At 35.2% G+C, this 27973-nt stretch overlaps 1 protein-coding gene across 5 annotated transcripts in view; it reads left to right on the top strand.

The window, feature by feature from the left end:
• The window catches only part of PCDH9 (protocadherin 9), a 685822-nt gene that overhangs the window by 264663 nt on the left and 393186 nt on the right, over nucleotides 1–27973 (top strand). The gene's annotated exons all lie outside the window — the stretch shown is intronic.

The following is a 27973-nucleotide window of genomic DNA, read 5'->3' as shown; positions in this document are numbered from 1 at the left end:
TGATGACTTCAGAGATAGGCTGGGGAAAGGAGTTTAAAAAGAAAAGAAAAAAAAATAGCAAAAGTGCTTGCTGCTTCTTCTGAATGATTATAGGTGGAGAAAAAGAGGTTTTAAGAAAATGCTCCTGCTGCTTTTTAAAGCAAATACCCTTGCTCATGTCGAATGTCTAAGTGGAAAAATATATTCTTGCTATAACTTTCTTATTCAAGCCTGTAACTTGTACTGTATTGACACTTTTGAAGACAGATGTCTAACTTTGTTGAATGTTAACTAGAAGGTACAGAAGTAAAGGTCTGGAGTTGAGGGTACAGAAAATTCAGTTGAAACACTGACATTTTCACTGATGTGTTTTTGTTGGTTCCCACTAATTTTTATTTTCTGATGGTGTGGGTTTTAAAGAGAGAGTATGACTAGAATTTGGATCCTTTGTGATGATAAACTATCAGTTTTACACTCATTAATGATTTTATAACATAACTTGAGAGGGACAACAGAATGCAAAATTCTGTAAGTATTTTTTAAAAATTAAGTGAGTTTACGATTTTTTAAATTTGATTTAATTTATAAGGTAAAAAACCCCAATGTAGATTAAGTAGATGAAATAAGGATGAGAGCAACATTCTCTTCCCCAGAACTCTGACTAAACACTTTTTAATGTAAAGCATAAAAAAAGAAATAATATTATTACAGCAGGCCAATTTCCTCCATATTTCCTAGAAGCAGAAAGCTTAAGACAAATATTTTGCTTGCAATATAGCTGTCCTAGGCAAAGGTAAGGAGTGTTAGATTGCCTGGGAAAGTTTGCTTGTAAAAAGCTTCTAGTATAATTTTACAACTGAGTGGACTAGTTTGTGATAGCATTGAGATTTGGGATGTTGCTGCAAACTAATTCATTTTAAGGTTTACTATTTTTATTGCTGATTACCTATGGGTTTTATTATATGCAACTTGCCTTTTCTCTACTGATGTACAGACAAAATAAGTAGCAGTATGTTGCAGTCGGTAGCCAAAAATGTCCCAAAGCAGATGTTTCTATTATTACAGCAAAGAAACCACACATATGTTTATACATATCACCAATCCTTTGTTTGTATATTTGCTGCCATGTTTACTATTAGCTCTTATCTTACATCATCTCGAGTTGCCCCAAAATTGCATATAAACATAGAATCTATATGAAAGATGATTTTCCTTATTTAAATGTATAGTAAAAATCCAAACCAAAACATGTAGAAAAGATGAACTTATACTTCAAGGACTGTATCAATCAGAAAATACAGATACTTGCTCTACTTTATGGTTGGACTGCTCCTATAATTTTTATTTGTGCATACTATATTTTCAGAGATTTGCAACTCCATATGGTGAGAATTTGTTTATTATCACTCCTGACTTGAGAGGCAATCCCAACTATTGTTCTGAAAACTTCAGTTATACTTCATAAATAATTCCTGTGCCACATAACCTGAGGTTTATCTTTCAGATTTTATGCAAGTCTAATGACAAATACGACATCAATTTTTAGTGAAAATTATTTTGCTGAGTAAAAATAAGTTTAAGTGTTCATTCAAAATAAATTGTCTATTATTTCTGACCTTTATTGTTATGATTTTTTTTTTAAACAAGGTTTTAAAGAATTCATTATACCATTTACAAATGAGTAGCTATTTGTATTTCTCCTGCTAATACTTCTAAAAATTGTATAAGATTAGCATCACTTAAGTGTTCACTGTGCAACTCAGATTTTAGAAAATGCTTGCTTTTATGTAAGAAATCTTTCAAGGTTTGCATGTACTCTCATACTACTACTGTTCCTGTGTTCTGAATTGTAGTATGCCATTGCACTGAAAATTGGTATTTTCATACAAGGTTTTTTTTGTAACTTTATATTACTGCTGTAGTTCACTGAGTGGACTAATTTTGCATCTAATTTTTGCTATGGCTATATTTTTGTCAGTGGTAAAATTGTTCTATATTTATCTATTTTTTAGTTGGTAATAGAAAATGATTTTGTGTGGCTGGTGCATGGATGGCCTTAGCTGAGCCTTTGCACACTATGATATATTAACAACATAAAATTACACTTACTGTTCTTAATGGGTAATTCTTACACGGGAGATAATGATATCTTTTACTTTTATTTAGGTTGTGCAGAAGCCAAAACAGTATTGGTAGGTTCCTAAGAGGTACACCTTGTGAATTGCCAATGTTTTTTATATTGAACAAACTCTGAAGCTGGGAATGTTAACCAACTTGAAAAGCTAAAAAAAAAAAAAAACCAAAAAAAAAACCCAAACCAAAAAAGCCCCAAGCAATAACCCAAAATCTAGTCTTAAGATTTAGGCAGAGTTATGCCCATAAAATGTACATAACCTGCCGGTCTTGATGAGATGACTTTAAGGATTCATGTCTTTAATAGTCTTGCTGCTGGAGAGTATGAGCTGGGTGGCAAAAAGAGGAGGGTGGGAATTTTTAACCTTGTTACAGTGTATAAGTAATGAGTCAGAGAAGTGAAAGGAGAATGACAGTTTCTTTCAGTCTGTTTTTCACACCAATACCTGTTGTTTCTTTACTGCTGTTGTGACTGAAGAGCAGAAGAACATCCCTTTAGGTACTGAGCATTACACGTGCTTATGAAGAACAAATGCATCAACGAGAAATCTGAATTTTTATTTACCATGTTATAGTAGTAAGTTTTGTTTTAATCTGGGATCTTTTATTGGAGATATTATGATAATCCACAATCCACTGATTCCTAGTGCAGTCATAATCTTTCAGATTTCTTCTCTCTCTGAAATTAAAATACTGCCTCTGGATGCTGCAGATATAATCTGTTTTATGGCACGTCTATGTGTTTATGAGCTTCTAGGAGATGAACAGGAAGGAGTTGTTCAGAGAAAAGCTTTTCATCTAATATATCAGGCATCGCCAGTGTTTCAATTCCATAAGCTTCGATGTAGTTAATAGATATATATTAGGAATGCAGTTACCAGAAGCACAAAAATGTTCTGTTTGTTTGTTTCTTTGTGTTCTAAATAATGTTGTGGAACTATCTGCACCTATTTTTGTGAGGCAGTGTGTTAAGACGTTTTATTTCTCCTTGTTTATTTTCCCTTGTCTTCCTTGCACTCCTCCTTGTGCTCACTCTCATTTTCTTTCCCATGTTCCCCTGCACTATTCCTATCACAACTTTTGTGCACAATGTTGCACTCTCTCACATGCATGCTAGCTCACTCTCATGCCCTTTTTCAAGCACATTCTTTCGTGTGCTCTCTTGTATGCACTCTCAGTGTCTTCCTCGCTCATTCTTATATGCACACTTTCTTGCTCACTTGCTTTCTTTTGCTTTCAGTTTTACTCTCTCATACGTTTTCTCTCTTACATACTTTTCTTCTTGTGTGCACTCTCTTATGCTCACTCCTTTTCTCAGTCATGCTCTTGCACTCTCATCCTCTTTCTCACTCCTGTGTGCTGTCTGTCTCTCTCTGACTCTTCTCAGCCCTCTGAAACTTATTGCATTTTATTTTTTCTAGTGAAAATATGTCCTTTTTTTGTTACCCAGTGAGTGGTAAGAGGTTAGTGATACAAGATAGTTTGATTGCTAGGGATAATACTGCTTTATGAACCCTCTTAACTGGTTTCACAGGGGTGTGTGTGTCCCCTCCCCCTTCAATCACATCACTGCTTGGAGGCAAGAGAGTATGGGGAGAGGGGAGAGAAGCTCATTTAGCAGTCCTGGTAGATGTAGGCATCATAGTACCAATCGATCAACAGACATGCTTTCCAACTGAGATTCCCTTGTGACCTTGAGGAGTGTGACAAATGACGTAGAGGACAGCACAGATAGAAGGTTTGTGATAAACTGAAAAATTATGTTCTTCTTGGTGATGAAGAAAAATAAAAATGAAGAGTGAGGGTGGATATATATTTGGTTTGAGCAGGACTTGATAAATTCTGTAACTGCCTTTTGCTGTACTGGCTGTGGCTAGATTTTACTGTCACGGTGATCAAGACTTCTTCAATAAACCTCACTGCAGTGTTTACAGTACTTTTTTGTGCAGTACTGCAGTACTTTATGGCTCTGAGCCCTCAGCTGTGGCTGGAGGTTGTAGCAGTTATTGATAACAGATTCCAGAGGCAACATATCTCAGCAAATTTATGTTGAGAGAAAATAATCATCAGAATGAATCGCTTAACCTGGTTTGACTTGACTCACTCTGAAATGTGCAGCACATTAACTCAGTCATGAGAAGGTTACTATCAATCATAAATGTTTGAAACATTAATAAGTGCAGCAATTTACAGTCTGACTGTATCTACACTTTGAGCAGATTTTTTAAAATATTTTTGTATAGAATATATATTTAATATAGCATTTGGAATCAGAAGTCTGTCTGTTATGTATCTATGTATCTGTTATGTAACTGTTACATATCTGTGTATCTTTGTGTCTTGTGCACTGTGAGAGAAAGGTGCATATTTTTTGCACCCACCAATGTGTATCTAGTTTTAGAAGAGATGTCTTCTATGCGAAAGATGTTTTGCCACGTTATTCATCATTTGTGTCTCCTTCAGCGTGCAGATTGGCATTTTCATTACTGATTCCTACCCATTCCATTTTTCTCTAGTGCCTCCGACCCTTCTCAAAATTACTGTCTATATTCTTCCCTTGTTAGTAACAGCAATCACTATTGCATATCTCAGTCAGCCAAACCACTGATACTTCTGCTTCCATACTCAGATTCCTCTTCTTTGCAGCTCAATAGAAAAAAGTAATGACCTCCTTGTTGAAATATAGACTGCCAAATGCCCATCAAAGAACATTAATCCATGTTGCATGTAATTGACATTGCATTCAAATCCATACAGGCCATACAACTGAACATCTGATCTCATTGCCAGAGACTGGAAAACTATTTCCATTCCAACATTCTTTCTTGTTATGAGCAAAAAAAGAGTCTATTTTAAACAAATTTGGAGACTATATTTTTCCCACTGACAGGCTATGCTTTCCAGTGCAGGAAAAGGTATTTTGGTTCTTCAAGCTCAGTAGCCACGTTAGTAAAACAAAGGCTAAATGAAAGGAGGTGGCATGTATTTCAGGAAGCAGGCAGTAAAGTGTCATCATCCTCCTAATGATATTGAAGCTGCTCAAATTTACTGGTAAAATGCCCAGATGTCCCTTGTAGTAGCCATAATCTGGTATATGTCTGATGTTTTAGAGTGCCAGAATTGCAAATCAGAAGAAAAATGAAGTGTTACCTTGTGGAGAGTTAAAATAATTTAGAGAAATATAATGCAGGAGGAGTGAACGATAATCATTATAAGGTTCTAGAAAATGACAGGAGAAAGCAGTCTGTTACTGTTTCAAAAGATTTGTGGTAAATTTACCAACAAGGGATGTGCTATCAGAGGGCAAAAGAGACATATCAGGAAAAAATTAAGAAAGTTGATTGTTCCTAGGTTTTTAATGAGGTCGGTAACCCAATCCTGTAGAACGATTAATTTCTTCAGCACGCTGCTGAATGTAATTCTGTTTTGAAAGTGTTAGATTCTTCTCCCTCAACAGATTTAGCTGCTCTTTTCATTCATGTAAAACTGAACTGGTACTGTGTAAGTTTGCTGCCCACTCATCCCCTCATTTGCTCTAATGAGGGCCTTCAGAGTGGGCCTGACAATGGAAAATGGCAGACAAGTGATTAGTCTGAGTTAAAAAAAAAATGTAGAAAATGGTTTAAGTTGTAAGCCATTAAGTACGAATCGTATTTACTAGGTGCTATGCTCTATTAATATGGATAACTATTCAGGAGCGTAGAAATCAAGACTCTGTATTTTCCTATCCAAATGTTTCAAATTCAAGATGTTTTACATGACAATACCAGAAAGCCATTAAATGGTTTTCAAGAGCTTCTATTTTTCCACAAAAGTTTTTTTTTTTTTTTTTTTTTTATTTTACACTGGTATCATGTTGAAATGTTGTCCACTTAGAATTCATTACTTTAGTTGAGTCAAGTCTATGTCTACCAAAAGTAGTCAAAAAAAACTTTTGAAAGTATCTTCAAGGACAGGGAAACATGAGCATCTGGGTATTTTTATTAGTTTGGGAACACAAGTCATGTAGCTTTGTGTCTCAAAGAGATAAGGAAAATAGAACAGAGACTTGAACCCAGGTCATTAAAGCCCTAAGATAACACTTTAATCACTGTACCTATCCATCCCTTGGAAGCAGATTATTAATGCAAGTATTTTCATCTTCTAGTTTTAAAAGTCAGTGTTTTTGTAAAATAGCAATACACTTCAGTGGAGAATTTGCAGCTCTTACCTGAATTTAATACAAAATAACAGGTTATTTGCATTATCAGTGCCAAAAGCTTTCAGACTGACTTCTGTTTTCCTTTTTTCCTGAAAAAAAAAGTTAGCACATTTGAGAATAGAATGCATATCTCTTTATAAAATTTGAGTTTATGTAGTAGAAGTATGGATTCATTTTATTCACCAAAAAGTGCTGTTAAGCATTGTTACAGGCTGCCCAGGGAAGTGGTTTAGTCACCATCCCCAGGAGTATTTAAAAAACGTGTAGATGTGGTGCTTAGCAACATTGTTGGCAGTGTTAGGTTAAGGGTTGCACTTGATGATCTTAAAGGTCTTTTCCAACCTAAACAGTTCTATGATTCTATGATTCAATTTACTCCTGAGGCCAAATTCTGAGATACTTATATAGTCTATTTAGTCGAAACACACACTTTTGTCAGATGAACGCAAGGTCTGAATTTGGCTTTAAAACTAACAGTAACTTTGAGAAGTGTTAAGTGTCCTTTTAATACAAAAATAAACACCATTTTGTGTGGGGAGCAGTAACAAAACAAAAGTTTTGAGGGAAGAGCACTGCAAAACCAGATCTTAATGGATTAATCCTGTTCTAAGCGCTGTTGAACAAAATTGTATGCACACCAACTTATACAAATAAATTTTGCTGTAGCAAGATTTAGTTCCTAGAAACATTATTAATCATAATGATGGAAGTTTTATTACAATATAATATTTTATGTATAGTCTAGTTTCGTGTGTCAGTTACGCTTCTCTATAAATATATAACCGTGTAATACCTGCTGCGTGGAGCAACACAAAACCAAAGTAAACAAGAATGTTCTTGTTTTACGTTATCAGAAATTGAATTTTGGGTTTGACTTTTTTTCCGTCAGCAAAGAGATCCATTGGCAATGGATCCTGATTGGTGTTTCATATCCTTTAAATGATTGTTAGAATCACCATGGTTGCATAAGGGTAAATGAGTAAATAAGGAGATACAGAGGAAGAAGAAGCCAATATATTATCCAATCATTGGTCACATTGATTCTGAATAAAATGTGTTAAATTAGGTTCTCAGAAGTCAGGAGGCCATAGCTGGGATTAAGGAAAGGATGTGCCAGTAAATTTAAATTTAAAATACTGGCTATCCTTTTAGTAACAGATAAAAAAAAGGTTTGTTTTTTCAGGGTTTTTTATTTTTTTTTTTTTTAAAGAAGAATCTTATAAAGGTTTCTTATCTGTATGTTCCTGAGTCCAGCTTTTAAGAACAAAAAGGAAAAGAAAACCTCTTGAACTGTAATGAAATGAATTTTACTTTGCAGGCACTGAGCCCATGCCATTTCATTTCATTACTAGAATAGGCTGAGAGGGCTGGAATCAGCAAGAACTACAGGCAATGCAAACTGATGATAAGCATTTCATCATGGCCCTAAACATATTAAATTTTTAGCTATAAATTTTATCAACAGCATCTACATGGCTGGATAGCATTTCCCCCTGCTTCTTCCTTCATCACTCTGACCCCCACCTCCCCTATTCTGTTTTACTTTGCAAATACAGCTTGTACTCGACTGTTCTAAAAACAAATTTTTAAAAATCAATAAGTAAAAATACATTTACAATTCAGCTAGTCCAGTAATTATCATGCAGATTGTCTTCTGAACTTACTGAAAAGGGGAAAACAAAGTTAAAGCATGAGAAAGGGTAACAATAGATGAACCTTATTAGGTTTTGTGAGTCTCCAGATGATTTCCTCCTGAAACTAATGGCATATCCCAGGGGAACATTTTTCAGTCGAAGACTTCATCCCTAGACATTTGGTCTTTATAGAATGCTGATAACAATATAAAAGGTATAAATCTAAAATAAAATGCTGTAGATGTTATATTTCTAATAATGTATTCAATAAAATTTTACCACTGTCAGATGTCTGCAATGGGTAAATGGCCAAAACCAGAAGTATACTGGAGTATACAATAACATTTTTAATTAAAAGTTCTTGAGGATCAGGACCAAGAGAAAACTTAATCCTCTGCATTCCCAGGTGATATCCCAGTAGCCAATGTCAGATGAAAAGGGAGTATAGAACTGTAAAACAGAGGGAGCAAGTGATCATTTAGGTTTAGTTTGGAAAAAAGCTGGTCTTTCTGGATAACTATAATAGCATCTTTAATTGTAAGAGAAAGAAAGGTGCATATCTGAGAACTCTCAAGGCATGACAACCCTGGGACTGCTTAGAGGCTAATTAGTTTAGGGAGTGAAAGCTCTAGAGTAGCTGAAGGAAGTCCTGATTGTATTAATAATGAATTCTGTTCTTACATACTTCAATAGTATGGTTCATTGTTGGAAATGTGTTTTTAAACAAATATGTTCATAAAGTTTTGCCTAATAGTTAATCCCAACAGAGTGGTCTGCTGGGGAAGATGACCACACTCACAGATATGCTCAATGCTAAAGCCAGCATCTCGAGCGCTGGTGTAAATTGGGGAAAACCTGGCGTAACTTGGGGGAAACCTGAAAACTCGATATATTGCTCCTCCAATAATCAGTATAAGCTCTTTTTGAAACTTGTAGTGCAAGAATCTAGGGGACAAGAAAGAGGTAGCGATGATAATTAATGTGAGAAACTCATTGGTCATACAGGAAGTAAGTAGGGAGAATGCTTCAAGATTCTAAAGAAGTTTGTAACAATGTGTACAGCTTCTCCTTTTTTTCCCTTTTTCTTCTTTTCCTCCTTTATAAGGAAATTAATCTTACTCTTCTATCTGGTGTTTCTGGTTCCTATTCTTACTTTTGAAAGTAAAAACATTTGTCCATGAGGGTTTAGGACTGATTAACAGTGACAATTGGGAAACTAGTAGGGAGATCTGGATTTTGTTTAAAAAAACACCCTGTAATTTGAAGAAAAATAATTGTTGTCTCTGGAAATATGGCTAGAACAGACTTTTTTTAATGGTACCTGGACCATATTAATGTAATCATTGCTTGCACTCAAAAGTAAAAAAATACATTGTTAAAGGAAAAATTGCTGGAAAGTATTTATCTGTCAATAGTTATGTAAAATACTCACCTCTTACTTTAATAACATTTTTATTATTAATTTTCCTTCATTTTTGTTATATAACATAGCTTTTTGGGTAGATTTTGTTGGTATAGCTCATCCTGTGCACATGGCAAAATCTGAAGTAGGTGACATTTCTACAGGTTGCTTTGGGAACAGTTCAGGAAACAGCAGCTGCCATTGCAATTCATGGAAGTGGGCAAATTACTCTTGAAAGAAAGCAGGAAACCTATCTAACTTCTAATATGGTTTTCATCACTGCGGTATCTGAGTGTTTCACACAAGTAAAGATAACAATAAAGGATTTTCTCCTTCCTTTCCTGCTGTGAAAAATACAGCAATGGCTCTATGGGATGTCTGGCACAACATATAATAAATGATTTGAGCAGTGTCTATGCAATGAGTTTGTCAGATATTGGATCAGGCCCTATGTGGCTGCATCACATTTGTCTCTATGCAGGAAGTTCAGCATGTAAGAAGCTACTGTGAATAGGGAAAGAATAATCTCTTCTCTGTGTTGTGTCCATAGTGGGTACAACAAGAAGTAACTAGCTTAAACTGCAGAATTGAAAAATCAGGTTTAAACTTTCTTTCTATAATAATAGTAAAGAATCATCATCTGAAATTATGGATGTTCACACAGGAAGATCCACCTGAACATGAGGAAAAAAATCTTTACTACGAGGGTGACAGAGCACTGGAACGGGCTGCACAGGGAGGCTGTGGAGTCTCCTTCTCTGGAAATATTCAAAATCCACCCAGATACGTTCTTGTGCAACCTCTTCTAAACGATCCTGCGTTACCAGGGGGGTTGGACTGAATGAGCTCCAAAGGTCCCTTGCAACCCCTACCACTCTACAATTCTGTGTGATTCGGTGAAAGCAGATTACCTGGAGAGACACAAGTCTTGTCATCACTGGAGGTTTATTAAGGGCAGAGTCAGTAAATATCACTTAAGAAAACCATTGACAGCTATTGTCGTGTCCTGGTGTAGGAAGCAAGAGGATGACATCCGGCGCTTCATTCTAGCCTTTTAATTTCATTACTCAAAGCAAACATTAATTACTTTTGTTTCTTTAATAGTCAGTTAGAATCTCAGATATAGGCATTTGCATACTTCTGTAAATGGCAGTCTCACTGACTTCTAACTACCTTCCAGCTGTATTGCAAAATCAATTTTTTTTCTTCCTGCTAGCTATTCAACCAGTAAATTCAACAGCAGTAGCCATCAGGTTGCTCAGAAATACTACTCCTCAATGTTCTATCTCACTAACAAATTTCAGCTTTACAGCCAAAGCACCCCAAAAGAAGGGGCATCAAAATTGAAGGAGTCATTCATAAAAGTTTTTTTTTTTTTTTTATTTTCACCTGTGACATATTAAATACTTGAGTTATGTCTTTTTTTTACTATTTCAAGCATTAACAAGAGAAAATTCCCAAGAACCCAAGTAGAACCCAAGTCAAGAAAACCTTATGAAAAAGTAGGTGAAAGTTTAAGGCAAATAGATGGTGACTAAATCTAGAGAGTGGCAAGAGCAAAATTAAAAATTACATAACACTTTAATAATTTATTTGTTAGTCTTGTTTCAGAAACAGATAAGGTCTTTATTTCATATGTCCTTTGAATTTACTTTAATTCTTTTCAATTAAGATACACATGAAGGCTTGTGTTTTCACCGTCTTGTGTTGAACTCATGGCATATATAAAGCTACTCTTAGAAACACAGAATACAACAAAAAAAAAAAAGTACTATTTTAGATGAGAAAATTTGTAAACTGAAAGCAATTCTTTAGTTCAAAAGTATTTAAGAAACTAACTACAGAAGAAAATACTCTAAGGTATGAAAAATCTTAATTTTACTATAGACTAGCATAATTCTTTATTATTCATTCAACCCTTTCCTAAGCTCTCCTGTCCTGATTTTTTTCCTTTCTGTTTCATCAATACGCTAGCCTAGTGTTTGTTTCTCCTTTGGTATTGCTGTAATTTTCACAAAGGCAAATTCAACCTGTTGCATGACAGCATTATGTGACAGTTTGGTAGTCTCACAATTCCTACAAGTATTTGAAGTCTATTGCTGTCACAAATGATGTTCTTCTCTGTGACTTTCAGAGAGCAAAAGCTTTTTATAGGTAACTGTGCTAGTTGTCCCAGTCAGTGGAGGAATTCTGTTCTGGTATGCCAAAACTCCCTGAGAAATCATCCCATGCCCATCATGAACTGTATGCCTCCTGATGCTGTGAAATCAAAAACATCGTATAAGTTTCCACATGCTTCTGCTATGCCTTTTGGTTCAGAACTTGTTTGGCTTTATTTGCACTCAATGGCCTTCAAATCAAGGCATCTAAATAGATCTGCAACTGCATGAATTCCTCATGATTATCTTATGCTTCCTTCTGTTTTCTTAGAAACATCCTTTGTTCTGTTATTGATGTCACCATTTTAAAATAAACAACTAGATATAGTTTTTTGAGGAAAATTTCCGTTTCCCCCAGTTGTATGTCTTGGTAGTGATAAATTTTCCACATCGTGTTTTTAAATACTTAAAGCTACCTGGCAGATATCATTGCTAATTCATTCATCTACTCACTGCTAGTCTCATCAATGTCATGTGATGAGTTATAAGGAAGTATTATTTCATGGAATGATACAGCATTAGGCAAATTAAACTCTTTTGCCACTGTCCTAATGTGGCAAATTAGGACATGTTTGAACATTTCATTGTTCATGTTCATTTCCAATGAAAGCGCTTTGAGTTGTGGAAATGAAATATGAAGTTATGGAAACAAAGTACAATGGATTGTGGCAAACCAAATCTTCATCTTACAGGCTGTCAATCACCCATATTTTATCTGAAAATTTGGAAAATGTTGACACCTCTGTCTTTCTGTGTGTGTCCATGTGAAACTAAATTCTAGATTAAAATAGTTATTTTTAGGTCAAAGGTCCTAAACCAGTTTTTGCCCTGTTCTGCACCATCTTGCCATATTCAAATTTTTTGCAGTTATGGTCTGTGTCATAGCCCAGTCTGTAAATTAAATTATTGAACAATAAAATATCACTTATCAACAACTGGGACAGTTTCCTTCTTACCAGCTGTTAGCCGCATGCCCAGACTTTAATTTCATGAAAATGCAACTAACTTTAATCTCACCTAACAATCCTTTTTTTCTAGTCCATGCCTCTTCAGCTTTCATATGAAGAAAGCGTGTGATATAATATCTACAGGCTTACTTAAGACATATAATATTGACTGCTCTATGCAGCCTCACCTTTCATCAGAGGAATAAAGTTGGTTAAGCATGACTCAGTATTGGTAAATCCATGTTGAATACTCCTGGTTACTTTCTGGTCATCATGTTCTTGAAAATGGATTCCAGGGAGATATATCTCATGACATTTCTATAGTCAGGGACATAGCTGAGGCTCATATTGTTATTCCTGGGGCCATTTTTCTTGCCTTTTTAAGTATCAATGTAATGATAGCATTTTTGCAGTCATAAGGGACCTCATCTAATTGCCGTAAAAGCATAGACAATGGGATGCAGTCACATCAGACAGCTCTTACAGCACTCTCAGGAGAACCCTGTCAGGTCTTACGGATTTGTATACAACCAACATGTCAATATGGTCCATAAGCTTCCGAAAGTTTTTCTTTTGGTGTGAATGATACATCATTTCTTCACCATTAATTAATAATAATAATTTCTTCTTCTTTTGAATTTGATACAACTTACGTTTTTCTTGCATTTAGATTAGTAGATCTTAGCAATTCATTTTTCACAATGAAACTGTTGTTTTGATCGATACTGTGGTTAAAGTTCTGAATTCAAGAAACTGGCTCTACAGCACAGTTTTGCATGTAAAAATAATGTCATTTGTGTGAATTTTTTCATGTGTAAGTTCTCCTTCCATTACACTTCTTTTATCTTTCTTTCTTTCCCCCTTCCCACAAAGGCTGTAGTCTGTTGTAATCCTGCTTGTAGCATTGGAACTTCAGTCTAGGCTGAGACCTTGAGATTCTGCAGTAACCCAAACAGTGCCAATAAATCAAATGGCTTGTAGTATTAGGTCATTGCTCTCAAATCATATGCATTTGTGAAAACTCAGTTTTGATACTCTCCTATATTTTCTTACTCTTTTCTGAGTAAGCAAAATAACAGGCAGAGTTGGTTAGTCTGAAGTAGTCTGCAGTGTACTCTTACCCCTACTCCCTTACAATTAATAATTTGCTAGGACACACACTACAAATTAGAACCTTTGCCTCACATATATGCAAACATATGGCAGTACTTAAAAAAAATACACTTTTAATTCTGAAAATATCTTGGAAAAATCTGATTTAAGACACTTTCATATGTGATCTTTGAGCCATTTAAATGATGTTATCCAAAGTGTAGATTACAAAGCATTGCATTATCATATATAAAACTTGATTAACACTATTGATAGTTTCCAGTAAGTTGTCTCATTTCAATGGCTTTGCAGAGTTTGCTATTGTTTACCATGAGGAATTTTTTGAACACTCTCAAACTTGTTTTATTTTGACCCTCACATTTCTATTAAAGAACAGACATCTGCATTTACAGTTAGAGGGGGAAAAAAGACTTTTACCATCACTACAGTTGCCATCTCTGGTAGGTGCTTACTTGTCTTTAACTGACATCATAGGCGCACTACAGGACTCCTCTGGTTGCAAATGACCCACAATATAAGCATGGACAGAAACCAGATGAGTGCCATTCATACAAATTTAATTAAACGGTCACAGATGTTAATATCTTAAATTCTCTTAGTCTGTTGTTATAGTTCAATAATCTGGTGTGCACAGATCAAACTCAAGGTGCTGCTTTTGGATTAGGTGTTACTCACTCTGGGCTGCTGTTCTCACTGCTAGCAAAATGTAATTCCTTGATCTGCAAAGTAAGGCAGTAAAAATTCATATGTCTGGCATAGGAGCAATAAGCAGATTTTCAAGATGTCTGAAGAGACAGAACACGATATGAAGAGAAACTGAAAACTGAAACATAGTTTAATTTTACTGGGACAAGAAAGCAATTGATATACTAGGGGCCTGGGAAAAGTTAGAACCCAAAACTACTAGAAGACATTTAGTGCATGATACTATCCGTATACAATGACCTTGAAAAATCTCATAACTTCATCCTTTCTTCACCACCTCATCCCACTCCCCATCTCTTATATCCTTTATAGGAACCCTTGACAGTCATGGCAAAACTTTAATTCTGACCAACACCTGGACATTTTCAGTTAATTTCAGGATTACTGGCATCTTTCCTAAAAGTGAAAACTGTGACATTGTTGTAACAAGACAGAAATAAAAGAGGAAAAAAGTGTCCTATTCACCCATTTTTCTGTGTGGCGGTTCCACATTTGTGATTTTAATGCAATTAATCAAATATGAAATGCATTTGTATTCTCTGAACGGTTTAGGAATACTTTCGTATTTTCTCAGTGTAGCAGTGTGAAATGGTGCAGGATGCCAATGGATAATAGTTCTAGGAAAGATATCTTTCATGCTTGGAAGAGTCTTATGGGTTTTGTTTTAGATGATGGATTGCAAATTCCCAGTCATTTGCAAGCCATAGACCTTACATATGCTGTCTACATTATCAAATTTCTCACTCAGTTTGAAAACGGCAGCATTTTAATTGAAAGAAATGCTAGACTTTCCTGCTGTATCAATGTGGGAAGGTTGTTAAATGCTGAGAAATAGCCTTCCCATTTCAGAAAAATGGACAAATACTATACAAATTTTTTTACCTTGGTAACCAATGGGGCTGAAAGGTGGGTTGGCACACATTCAAGTGCAAAATATCAAAGAGTGAACTGTGTGCTACAAGGAACACTTCTTAAATTCACTGACTTGGAAGAGATTGAATATCTGAGGCATTAGTAAAGCCTAACAATGGTGTCCGTCTCCTTAGAACTGTCGTAGGAAATACTTTCTCCTTTGAGGCTAGTTTCAGCATACAACAGAGATTACTGGATCTGTTTCAGTAAGAAAAGAGATCAGAGCAAGGGAATCGGGCATTGCTTGAAGATTGGATTGGTGCAGTTCATCAAATAGTAGAGTTTAAATAAGCTCAGATCTCACACAGTAAAAGAAACTCAGTATGAAGAGAATGCTTTAGGCCCTTGACACTGAAATGTCTAAAGATAAGCAGCATGTTGGAATTAAAAAGACTATAGGGGCTCTTTACATCCATACAGTCTTTTTCAGTGGTCAAAAATACTGCCCTTTTTAGTGATTGGCAATTTACTTTTAGAATAACAATGTATACATAGTTCACAAAATATTCATGCATGACTGCTGATGTATGGGTTTTATAGGTAATGCATTTAACTTCACAGGCTACTGCTGATATTCTGACTCCTATCTTCTAATTCCTGTTCTGAGAAGCTGCCTTTGACAATTTATTTTCGCAGAAGGTCTGTGTGAGTTTCTGGAAATACGAAAATGTTCTTGAAATGGTTTATTTTTCAGATACATTTATGATTTGAATATACATTAATGTATTTAGGGAGTAATCAGTGTTTGTCGTCATGGCATTTATGAAGACAACAGTTTAATTATAAGGCTGACACTGAATTAGGGAGAAAGAATAAGAATGAGATTTAAGTACATCTGGAAAAGTATCAGGTTTTGAATCTTCACCTAAATAATCCCTAGTATCGTACAACTGAGTATTTCATTAGGCAAAAGAAAAACAAAAAAATTGAAAGGGAGGTCTAAATCTAAGTTTTGACTGCTACTTTCAGGTGCAGTCTGAAGTTTTATAAGACTTATAGAAATATACTTCCCCTGAAAGTTCAGTGGTAGAGTTGTTGTGAATTGATCTTCCTGGAAAGAAAGACTACAGTATGTCTCCAAGTCCAGGAACTTATTTGAAGAAGTGGTTACTGATACTCTTGAGTAAATATTCAAAGCAAATAGTTTAAATCTGCAGTGTTTCGGTTAAGTAAATTTTCTAGAAGTACACTTCCAATAATTGTCAGGCATAGACCACTGACAGGGAAAATTGTTACCTTTTGTTCTTGGAAGTTCTTTGCAATGTTTTTTTTTGAATCAGCATTACTATTAAATGGTTTATCCAGTTTCTTCATGGAGATATATTTTCATTTTATTTTTTGTGATTGCTCTCCCATTAATGTGAAATTAGAAGTAATCTGGTAGTCTGGAAGACCAAGCAGTTATATTTTACTATGGACACTTTGTTTTGGCCCTTTTTCCTTCTTTAAATATCATATAGGTACCTTTTCTGGGCTTCATTGTGTTAGATGTCTGATGAAACTTTTTTCTTATAGCTTCCAAGGGAGCAACAAAATGACTGCTTTGGGAGGTCCTCCTGATCAAACACTCTGGTTCTGTGGCTACTTGCTCTTTTAAAGAACTTGTTTTGCTAAGTTTTAAAAAGTTAAGATCCTGCTCAATATGCCCCTTGTGGAATGATCGCCTGGCTTCCAATACCATAAATCATCAGATCGTTGTTCCAGATAGTGAAAAAGTACTGGTGTTAGCTGGCTGTATAATAAAGCTAGTTCTAATGGGAATTCATGTTCATCTCACGCTCTTCCAGTTCAGTAGGAGAATACAGAATGAGATACAGCTCCTGTCATATAATATTCTAGCTTTCTCTTTGATCTCTCAGCATCAGTTTTGACCACACTACTGCCAAAAAGGCAAGTTGTGCTCTTTTCCCTGCCTCCAGCTGTCTGTTCCTGCCACCTCTCTTGTGTCAGCACTAGTGAATGTTCAACTGTTCTGTGAAAAATAATAATTTGGGGAGGCAGGTCTAGATTTTAGTCAGTTCAAGGAACTGACAAAACTAGTGAGCTACGTGTTTTAAGCACTGACATTGCAAAGAATGAGCCCAGCCAAAGAGAGGAAAGTGAGGGCTGTCTTTCTGGTGGCAGTGCAGTCTGAGATCACATGAACATCAATGAAAGTTTACAGAGTAAAAAAAATTATCTTAAAAAAAGCTTTGGCTGGGATTTGTGAATGTTTACTAAATTCTACAGTTTAGCAAATTGCAACTGCTTTACTCTGTTGGTATCTGCCCTCATACTGTATTCTGTTGCCTGCATGTTCATTTTCAGTGATATCTGAAGATTTCTATCAGAACAAGTGAATTAGATAGTCAGGTTTCATTTTCTTTATATTTATCAATGTATGCCAATGCAGTTTTTGATTCATTTGTATGTAGGAATTTGCAAAAGAAAACTAAGATTTTGCTTTTAGCTCTGAAAGTTCTGAAGCTCATTTTTTCTAGTGAAGTCAACAGAAGGGAGAATGAAAATTCTTTCTACTACTCTTGACGCCTTCTGGTGATACAGTTTGTTTTCAGAGGAGCCTGGTTGTCATGGGAGACACAGTGGGAAATGTAGTGGTTTGAGCTAAAGATATTCTGCAGCATCTTTCTGTAGAACTCTGTAATAGTGAGAATATCACTGCATGGATAGAATACTAAATGAATATGTTGCTACTATTTGTATAAATTAGACTTTTTAAAATGGTGGAAGGATTGGTTTTTTTCTGTTGTTAGATGCTTAAAGAGTAATATCAAACAGTCCAATATACATGCATTTTGAGTCACTAAATAGAGGCCACCATCAAAGACAGAATTAGAAACAGAGAAATAAAAACCACACCCTAAAGCTTCATAGTCACTGGTATAGGCCAGCTCAGCTTTACTGACTTTATTTTACTCATATGATCATTTTTATCAGTTGTTGGAGAAATTATCCTGAGTAATAAGTAGGAAATACTGAGAAAAGTTGTGGATTTCTAAACAGCTATCAGGTTTGTTCGAAAATCAGAAGCTGAGGGAAAGCTTGAAGGGTGCTTGCTGATCTCTTGCTTTTCCTAGGGCCAGCATGAGTTGTTTGTTTTAGATGTTGGTTTGGCTTCTGTTTTTAGAAATAAAGGCTACTTTTTTTTTTTTTTTTTTTTCTCTAAAAGAATGATCAGTCCTACATAAGGGATGCACACAAGAAATTACACATATACTTTAGACTTGTGAAGGAATAAATCTACTATAGATTCAGATAACTACATGTTCTTGAGTGCTTTCATGAAAGTTGTCAAGGGGTTTGGAGACAGGATACTGAACCGGGAAGGTCCTTGACCAGAAGCAGTATGGCTATACCTCTGGAGGTCATCTGATCCAACAACCCACTACTTGTCATATGACAAATGCAAATATATATGGGGTTTGGGAGTTTTGGTATTATTATTACTTGGGGGGAAGGAGGGCCTTCTAGTTGGGTTTACTGTCTTGTCTGTCTGCAATGTGATTAGATGAGTTTCTCTTAGTTATGGCATCTGGTTAAGTCATATATATCTGGCCTGGAAACCAGGCAGTTCTCGTAATTTCTGCAATTCTGAAAACTCTAACTGACACTGTTGTAATTAGGATCGTAGTAATTACTGTAGATTACTGATTTTTTAGATAAGTGGTATTTGGCTTGAAAACTACACTAGAAAATTGTGAAGGTGAGTGGGTCTTCCTATTTAATAGCTAATCTTCATAGAAGAATTTATAGTCTCAGGCAGATTAATATGGATATTTAGCTGAAATTTAAAAATATTTTGGTTTCAACTGTTGTGGTTTTCCTCCAATCCCCAATCAAATGGAAGTAAAGAATTTGATTTCTTCCTCCTACTTAACCAAATACAAATAAATAAGTAATATATGTATATTAAAGAGATAAAACATAGGGTGCCCTGCTTTATGTAACACTTGAAGTAAGAGCAATGTTAGGTATAAAGATTTGTGATACACTTACTTAGAATTTGTCTGGGAGTAAAACAATTATTTGAATGATCTATGACTTATTTGAAGAACATTGTGCAATACCACTGAAGCAAAAGTTTTTTAGTAAAACATACTACACAAAATTTATGCAATTAAAAGTTAATCTATACCTCTCCCTTCACTGTCATTAACTTCTAACATGATTTTCACAGTTTCTTTCAGACCTCAAAAATAAGTACTCAAATTTCAACACAGCTTTAAAATTGGAAACAGATGACTGATCCGTCTATGTAAGGGCAAGAGAGCTTTATCTGAGGGTCAAAGGAAGGATTCTCTTTAGGATGGCTCATTCATCTTTTCCATTCTCTTGGTTTCTCAAGAAAGAGGTAAAATTTAAAGGTCAGAAGGGGTGAGTTTTGTTAATCAAAGTTATGAAATCAGTAAAACGATTGTGAAAGTATTGATAAGTGGAAACAGGAACTATACATCATGTTGCAGTCATGTAACATGAAATTTCCTTCAATGAAACTATGTGAATATTCCTGTGAATGTAAATTTCCATCGATAATAGCCATAGCTAAGATTGTATGTCCTTTCAGAGAAAACCCGCAACTACATAGCCCCTGCCAAAACCCAACAAAAAACTAACAATAAATCCTGAAATCTCCACTCTTCCATTATATCTCTACTTGTAGCAACCAAACTAAAAGTTTGGACTGAAATATTTCATGAAAGATTGACTATAGACACAAAAACTTCTAAAGAACACTGAGTTAGAACGATTCCGCTGTTTCTAAAAAAAAAACCATTACATTAGTGAAAAATCTGTTTTCCGTCTCTATGTAATTTAAACTGACAAAACTGACTTTTCTTTAACCTTCTGTGCATCACATCATAGTGTTAAGGATACTTACTGGCATTCTGAATGTCTTATTAAGCTAATAGTTCCATACCAAATGGAAAGTGAATCAAATCAGCCAACTGTCTGACTGTATGGAAAATATCCTTGAACAATGTTGATATTTTTTCTTGCTGAACTTTTCAATAGCAAAATGGTAGACACTGAAGTTCAAACACCTCTGCTAGGCTCCATCTATAGTGGAAGGAGTGTCACTTCCAGAGGGCAGATCAGAATAATACAAGTCGGAAAACTGAGTTACAGATTATGTTTCTGCCTTTGCCAATAATGTAGCATTTAACTGTAGGGAGTTGGGCACCCTCAAATTATGGTAGGATATGCAGAATAAATGCATGAATTTAATCTGTGGTTTTATTTTAGTGGGTTATATGATGAGTGTGTGTTTTCTTTTTTAATGGTTGCAGAAAATGACTAGTTTAGGACACCATCCAAATCCTGATGGACTTCAGAGACTTTGGATCCAATCTAAGATGACTGCCCTACATATCTGTTAATCTGCTCTGTTTTCATTCCAACAGTCCCCGTTGAAACACTATCAAAATGAGGTTTTGTGCCATTCAAAGAATTCTGCCTTTGAAAATGAAAGCATTCACTGCACTGCTAGGCATATTTTAAAGAAGAAATTCATTTGATGCTGTGGTACCTTCAACCCTATCCCAGCTAGCAGTAAATACAGACTATTGAGCATATGCTTTCCAGGCTAGCAGTCAGAATTCTTTAGCAGAGATTCTTTTATAAATACACTCTTTTTGAGCTAATGGAATAGTGACAACATGTTTTCTAAAGAAAACCTGTGTATGAGAAAATTGCTTAGACATGCATAATCTTTTTCAAGAAGCTGTCAAGGATTTGTATTGACGCTTGATGGTATGTTATTAACATGCTTGCAAAACTAATTTAAAGGCAATAGAGCAGGGCTGTTTATACTATTTGTGCTAATATTACCATTACTAATTACATTATATTGTAATACTCACTGATAAATATCAACTGTTAGCAGTGTCAGGATTAGTGTGAGATGGTATAACAAGCCAAGATTTTAGACCTTTGAGTTCAATTTAGCATTATCGTCTTGAAAAATGTTTTTTGATTTTCTTTAACATGAGTGGAACATGTTTGTTACCCAAATCACTGCAAAGGCAGCATTTATTTGTTGACTTCTCTTTTTCCTTTAAACTTGGCTTTTGTAGAATTAGAAAAATTATAAAGAGAATGAGGACTTTTTTTATTTATATAAAGACAGTCACGTTTATGAAGAAACACAATAGGGAAGACATCATTTCTTTTTTTCTTAACATGAAGATAATAGGTGACAATGGGATCACTTGAGAAGACTTAAGGTATCTTAGGGTATGATACAGCCTTTGACTTATTAGGCAGATTACTAAGTATGTAATGAGTTAAATCTCAGAACAACCTCTTCCTCTCCTTCTAATATTAACATCAGTGTAAGAACTGGGATAAAATTTGTGACATTCAGACAGAAGAGAAAATCAGATTAGACTTACTGGAAACAAGGTATATGAATAATTGAACAGGAATGTCTGTAACAATGTAGGTTCTTTATGTAAATCTTGACAAAGTATTTATTTTTAGTTTGTGAAAGGGAAAAGTTACTAACAGTGGTCTCCGTCAATCATATCCTAGGCATCATGATCAGGGTAACTCCTGAAGTTTCTTTCAAGCATTGCTTTCTTTCTTTGATATCCTGATGGTCCTCATTAGGATAACTTTATAGCTATACTTTATAGTGAGAGAAAGAAACTGATCACAGTAAACTCCTTATGATTTTCTTCTATGTATTGTCAGAAATTTATGCTTATTTTCTTTGAATGATAACAATAATTAACTGTACCTCTCCTCCTAAATGTGAAGGCTGCTGCTCCCTTCGTAACTTGTTCATTTGATAACAAAGAATTGCCATGCTACCTGTGCAAATCATTACCAGAAAATCTTAGTGTATATGTTTATTCCCAGCATGGATTTGACATTATAGATTTCACAGGATTGGAGTCAAAGCATAAAATTGGGGAAAAAAATAACACATTGAATCATAGGGCCAATTTCAAAGCTCAATCACATCTACCTCTGGGATTTTAGTAAAATATATCTTTGCACGACTAAGAACCTTCCCAACATACCAAAGTCCTCTTCTAAGGTGTAAAGGACTGTCCTTTGCAACATAATATGCTGTCTCTGAGAAAAAGAGAAAATGAGAGGTCTGGTTGCTTTTGAAGAGAGATTTAGTTTCTTTTCTTTAGCATACATTCACTTAGCATATAGAAATACCCGGAGAGTACACAAGAGCGTTCTTTTTTCTTTTTCCCTTTGCATATAATTTTCTAACTTAATACAGCAGCCACTGAAATAATCCGTCCTCTGGATATTGTTGTGCTTTCACATAAGTAACCTTTCTGCAGTTTTACCTGAGGAGAGTTACGCAGTTGTAAGAGGCGATATAGAGACCTCTATCACCCACTTTTTTCACAATGTATCCACAGGATAGATGCAGTGCATTGTACAGCAATGCAAAGAGCTAGTCACTGCTTATCAGGTAGTGGTTTGAATCTTTGACCTTTTTGACCTTAAAGTCACCCATAAGTAGTCTACTTGTGGTTTTTCATAGATAAATCATATCTACCTTGAGCTAAATTGAAACCACTAATTTATTTCATGTCAGAATAATCCACACAAGCCTAAATAGTGGTTGTCCTTTTCTCAAGAGCCACACATTATTCTTTGTCTTATATGACCGTGCCTTTCCTTTGCCCTTGGGATGAGGGTGGAAGACTTCACGGATCATGATTTTAGGCAACATTGAATAATCAAAAAGCCACAATTATTTGATATTCACAGGATATTAATATAATCTTTTATGGCTGGAACCAGTTGTAAACTGTCACCATTAAGTCAGTCCCTATCTATTTCAGACATAAAGGATTGCATTGTACTAGAAATACTAAGAAATTGTTAGTTAATAATTGGATTTTATTGTCCTTACATGTGGATTGCATCTAAATGTCTGTGTTCAAAATAACAAAGTTGAAATTATGTATTCAGTACTTTGCATGTGATAAAGTTTTATGCCTGTCAAGTGGCTCACATCAGGAGATCAGTATTAATTAGACATTACATAGACAATAAACAGATGAGAGCAATGGAATGACTGTAAAATAAGAAAGGTGAACTTGCTGTTGTGTTTACAGTTTCTTTGCAGTGTTAGTTCTTTACATCTCATTTTAACAGTTACTAGTCGAGTACCGGAGACTTATTTGACAACGGAGCTTGGGACAAAGGCAGGAAATATAGGTTTGCGAGGCAATGGTGACTAAGAGACATGGTTCTAACAGTAAAATATTGATCGTGTAGTTTATCATGTTGCAAGTGCAGAGGTTGCGCAGAGGAATGCACATGCTCTGAGAATCAAAACTTTATTAGGAACTATTTTTTTTTCCCCTTTCTTCTGATGAGACAGAATTTCTCTGTGATCTCCAAGACATTTCTCTTACTAGATTTTGTGTGTTCTGTGTTCACTGGTAACACCAGTACAGGTAGATTCTAGAGTAGGATTATTTTGTTTCTAAAAAAAACCCTTTAACTAAAAAAATGTTCATTTGTCTTTTTAAAACTGTACTTAATTGCTTGATTGCAAGTAGGAAAATAATTGAATGTCTTGTGAACTTTTCACTTCTAAAACTGACATTACTTTCCCTTTTTAAAATAAACTACAATTTACCTTTTAAGGTCTTTCTTTATTCTTTCAAAAGTGACTGTGCCTATATGGAATTATTTTCTTGGTTATATTTTTAAAACAAGCAGAATTACTTATCTCTATTACTGATGTAGTTGCTGCTTTTACCTCCTGGTGTGTGGTGAGCAACTATCACCTGTAGGTATTATTTATTTAATATTTTTCAAATCCTGTGAATTACATCATTTAAAAATAAAGACAATCTGTAGGCCAAAGAATGCCAAATGATCAATTTAAATCATGCTAGCTGGCAAAGAAGAAAACCCAGTGAGTTGGCAAGGACTTATCTCCTGCTGCTTCTTCAACTGAATGTTTATTGTGGAGGTATTTTGTATATGTGTATATTAATGTGTCAAAGTGCAGATCAGTCCATCATCCTTATTTCCCCTTCTTTCTCTTGTCCTCTGGATCTTTTATTTCTTCACTGTCATTAAAAGATCAGAAGATCATTATGCTTGAATTCTTCATAAATGAAGGCAATGTTACAGAATCTTCACATAAATTAAAGCATCTTCACAGGAAGATCCTATGAGAGAATCCATGCAGAACCATATTATTTCTAGACTGTATGCTGGTGCAGTACAGCATCTTGCAGGCTCTTTAAATGAGCAATTAAATGCTGTGCTCTCCTGTCAGTTTTCTCTTATACGTACACTACTGTGCTGTTGAAGTGTAAAAATGAACAAAGGAAATTATCTTTTCTAAGGCCTAATAATGATCAGTCACAAAGATGTCTCATAGTTTTTCTTAGGATGCTGTTGTTAGTACTACCTGATTTGACAGGTTACAGGTTTTTATTTATTTATTTTTATCTCTGTGCAACAGTCACCTACACTATTTCGGTGAGGCAAAACTGAGAACTATGATGGGGTAACATCGTTACTGTATTAAAGCGAAAAAAACCCACAACCCAGTAAGTTCTTTTGAACATATAACTTTCTTGCTAGGTTTTGGTGTTTTTTTAAAAAAAAACTGTTAAAGAGTTGCCATTGTCCTGAAACGACTGATCAACTGTCTGCAAATTATAGTGATTTATTGAGGCATACAAATAAGGATTTACTATTTTTTTTTCCCTTTTAAGAACTGTAATGTCTGGCATATGTTGCAGCTTCTGTGAGGCTAGATAGGAGAAATGGGCATAGAACCTCAGTCCCTTAGTGAGTGACGAGGCTGTTTAGAAGCCCTTATATTTTGACCCATTTGTTTCAGAGAGGTTTACTTGACTTAGAAATCTTTTGTACACATGTTTAATTTTGTAATTCACACAGCTTAGCTGCCACAGGTACTATGTGCATGAAAACAATATACAAACTGTTTGAAGATGCCAAAACTAAGTATTCGGTGTTCAGATAACTAAGGTCCCTCACTGTCAGCATTTCACTTGTGAAATTGAGCTAAACTTTTGAGAGTAACAGAGTACAACAGGCTTTCTTCCCAAGACAGAGCTATAATTTCTAGTATCTGTATTTTTAATACATGAACCTAGTGTAAAAGAAGAGGGGGAAAAATAAGAAGTATGATTAATAGAAGAAGCTTAGAAAGAGCTAAGTTTGACGACTGATCTCAGAGCTCTTAGGCTGGAAAAAAGTCCCATTAATTTTAGTGGGAGTTTTGACTGCACAAGGACTTTCAAGATCAAGTACTTTCTTGTTCATTAAAGGATAGATGGTAATTAGAAGTAAAGCACGGAAAATATTTTATGTAGTATTGCTTTTGTCAGCTGAAAAAATCCATATTATTATAGGAGTTTTAGGCTAATCTTTTCTCTTCCTTTCTTGCATAAAATGATGACACAGTAGGTTGTTTTCATTTCTCTTAGAGGTCTGTGGTTCTGTCTGTTCATGTTATTGGAAAAAGCAATCGGCAAGTTTTTTCTGTGTTAGCTTCCTTGCTGTTGGGTTGCAATCTCATCTATGATGCTGACTTTGTCATTTCCCACCTCCATCCAAACTGTTCAGCTCAAGATATTCTCACAACATTTTGTTTGTAAATGTTGGATGATAAATGAAATAAAATGCCAGTGTGCATTTTGGTTGAAGGATTTTGCCTATGTCAGCTCATGAAATAGAAGAACAGTTGGAAAGAAAAAGAGAAAACTGTTTTAAGTTTTACAGAAACAAATCTTGCATGTTTTATTACACCTTAAATTATCTTGACTTTTGAATACCTTTTAGAGAAGAAGTTATATATTCTAAAGGCTTCTTGAATCTAGCCCTGAATTTGAACTGTATGGCAGTCATAGGGCATGTCAGGAATCATGAATTTAGGTTATCAAATGATGGGAATACTTTCTGCGCTGACCTCGGGGACAAGGGATTAATCTCCTGTCAGAACTTCAAAACATTCTTTGTAATATTTCAAAATATGTTTCATGTTACTGTTTCCATGCAGCTTCTATTTTTATCTCACTTCTACCCCATCAAAACCATTTTTCCCCAGCATCCAGCTGTAATTTAGTGTAGCTTAGGATGATTTATTTAGGTGAAGACTGTAGTCCAATTTTAACCCCAGTCAGAATTGCCACTGGTTTTAAGACTTAAAGCCAGAGCCATTTTCTTTACAACTTTCTACCATGTGCTTGTTGCCACAGGGGAGCTGAAGAAGGATGAGGAGCCAGAGCAGCTGTTGCTTCCTGGTTCTCTTTGTTGGCCCTACAATGTATAATGATCTTAACCATTCCCAAAACCAAAGGAAAGTTTGAAAGACATATTTCACTTTTGATGTAGCAGTAGTCTGCTTTTTGAGAAAGTAGGTAGAAAAAAGGCTTCCTATTTTATAATGCCATGCATTTGTCTTTTCAATCTACAACTGTTATATGAATGAGGTTTTATTCCTGCTCATTCCTGTTTTATTTTGATGGCTTCCCCAAGCTTTCAATTAGCAAAAGAAATGGTGGAAGCATTCATTATTTGTTGTTATTGAAATTTCTCTTGTGATTCCTTTCTAGTTATTTTCAGGGAACAATATTTCTTATTTCTGCAAAGGTGACTTTCTAAAAAGATGATATTTGGAACTATGGCAGATTGTCTGCCTTCAGAAGCTCATCACTATCGAAGTCGATAAAACTGTGCAATATACATTCTAAAAAGAGAGCTTGATCCACAGGGACATTCTCTCTACTTTTTTACCAGTTTTATTCTATTGCCTTTGGGTGAATTGCACTTGAGTTGTACCCTTGTAAATGAGGAAAACAATCATATGTAGAATATCAGAGCGGATACATGCAGATTTTAAAATGAGGCATTCTTGGTAGCTTTTACCTTTCTGTTAACCTACACTTATTAATCTCCATGGATTTTTTAAGTGCCTTTTGATTCAGAGTGTGAGACCAAATAGCGTTTCTGCTTCTGTAAAACATTTTAGGTTTGGTTTTCTTTCAAATGAAATTTTAGATGACAAAGAAGGGATTTCCTGAAGTTAGTTGGAAATGTGACTTCAGATATCAGAGGAGAATATTTTTGGTAGATAAAAATACTTAAGATGATTTTCTGCTTTCAAGGGGATTTCTTGAAAAAGCTTTCAGATCTGTGATATAATTCTCCAAGAACACAGAACTTGTGTGAGATATCCGAGGTACCTGTTGGGAGTACTTTGGAAGAAACATGTGTTTTCTATTGCGAGTAAAAGTACTATTTGATGTAAAGTTTTCTGGGGATTTTGCTCACTGTACGATGGTAGAGACACAGATAAAACATTTTGAGAAGAATACTAATGTCCTTTCTGAATATGGCGCACAGAATGTTTGTTTGCAATTTGAGCATATTACTCTACAGAGAATGGATTTGAAATAATCCGATTTTCCAGAAACATTACTCTTGTAATGTTCTCTCTCTGGGAAGCTTTCTTTTCTCAAATAAAATAGAACAGAACAAGGGCCTGATGCTGCACTGATATCTGAGTTTCTGACTGTCTTTCCAAATGCATGTGTTTTTCTGGCTTAGACTATTCAGAATTATTGTGGTACTATTCTGCTGTTGGGTTTGATTACCTATTCAGTTCCTATAGGAATATGCAGCTTTGAATGTTTTGCAAACTTGATAACGTACTGAATTTTCCCTCCGCAGTTCTCTTACAGTCACATGCACACAGAGCCTTTATGGCTCGAGTCCTCAGAGGCATGATATTTTGGGGTGTCTGAATATTATACTCAGGA

Source organism: Cuculus canorus, chromosome 1 (genome assembly GCF_017976375.1).
Source record: "Cuculus canorus isolate bCucCan1 chromosome 1, bCucCan1.pri, whole genome shotgun sequence".
Lineage (NCBI taxonomy): Eukaryota > Metazoa > Chordata > Aves > Cuculiformes > Cuculidae > Cuculus > Cuculus canorus.
Note: the sequence above shows the minus strand (reverse complement) of the source record. Positions and strands in the feature narration are given on the sequence as shown.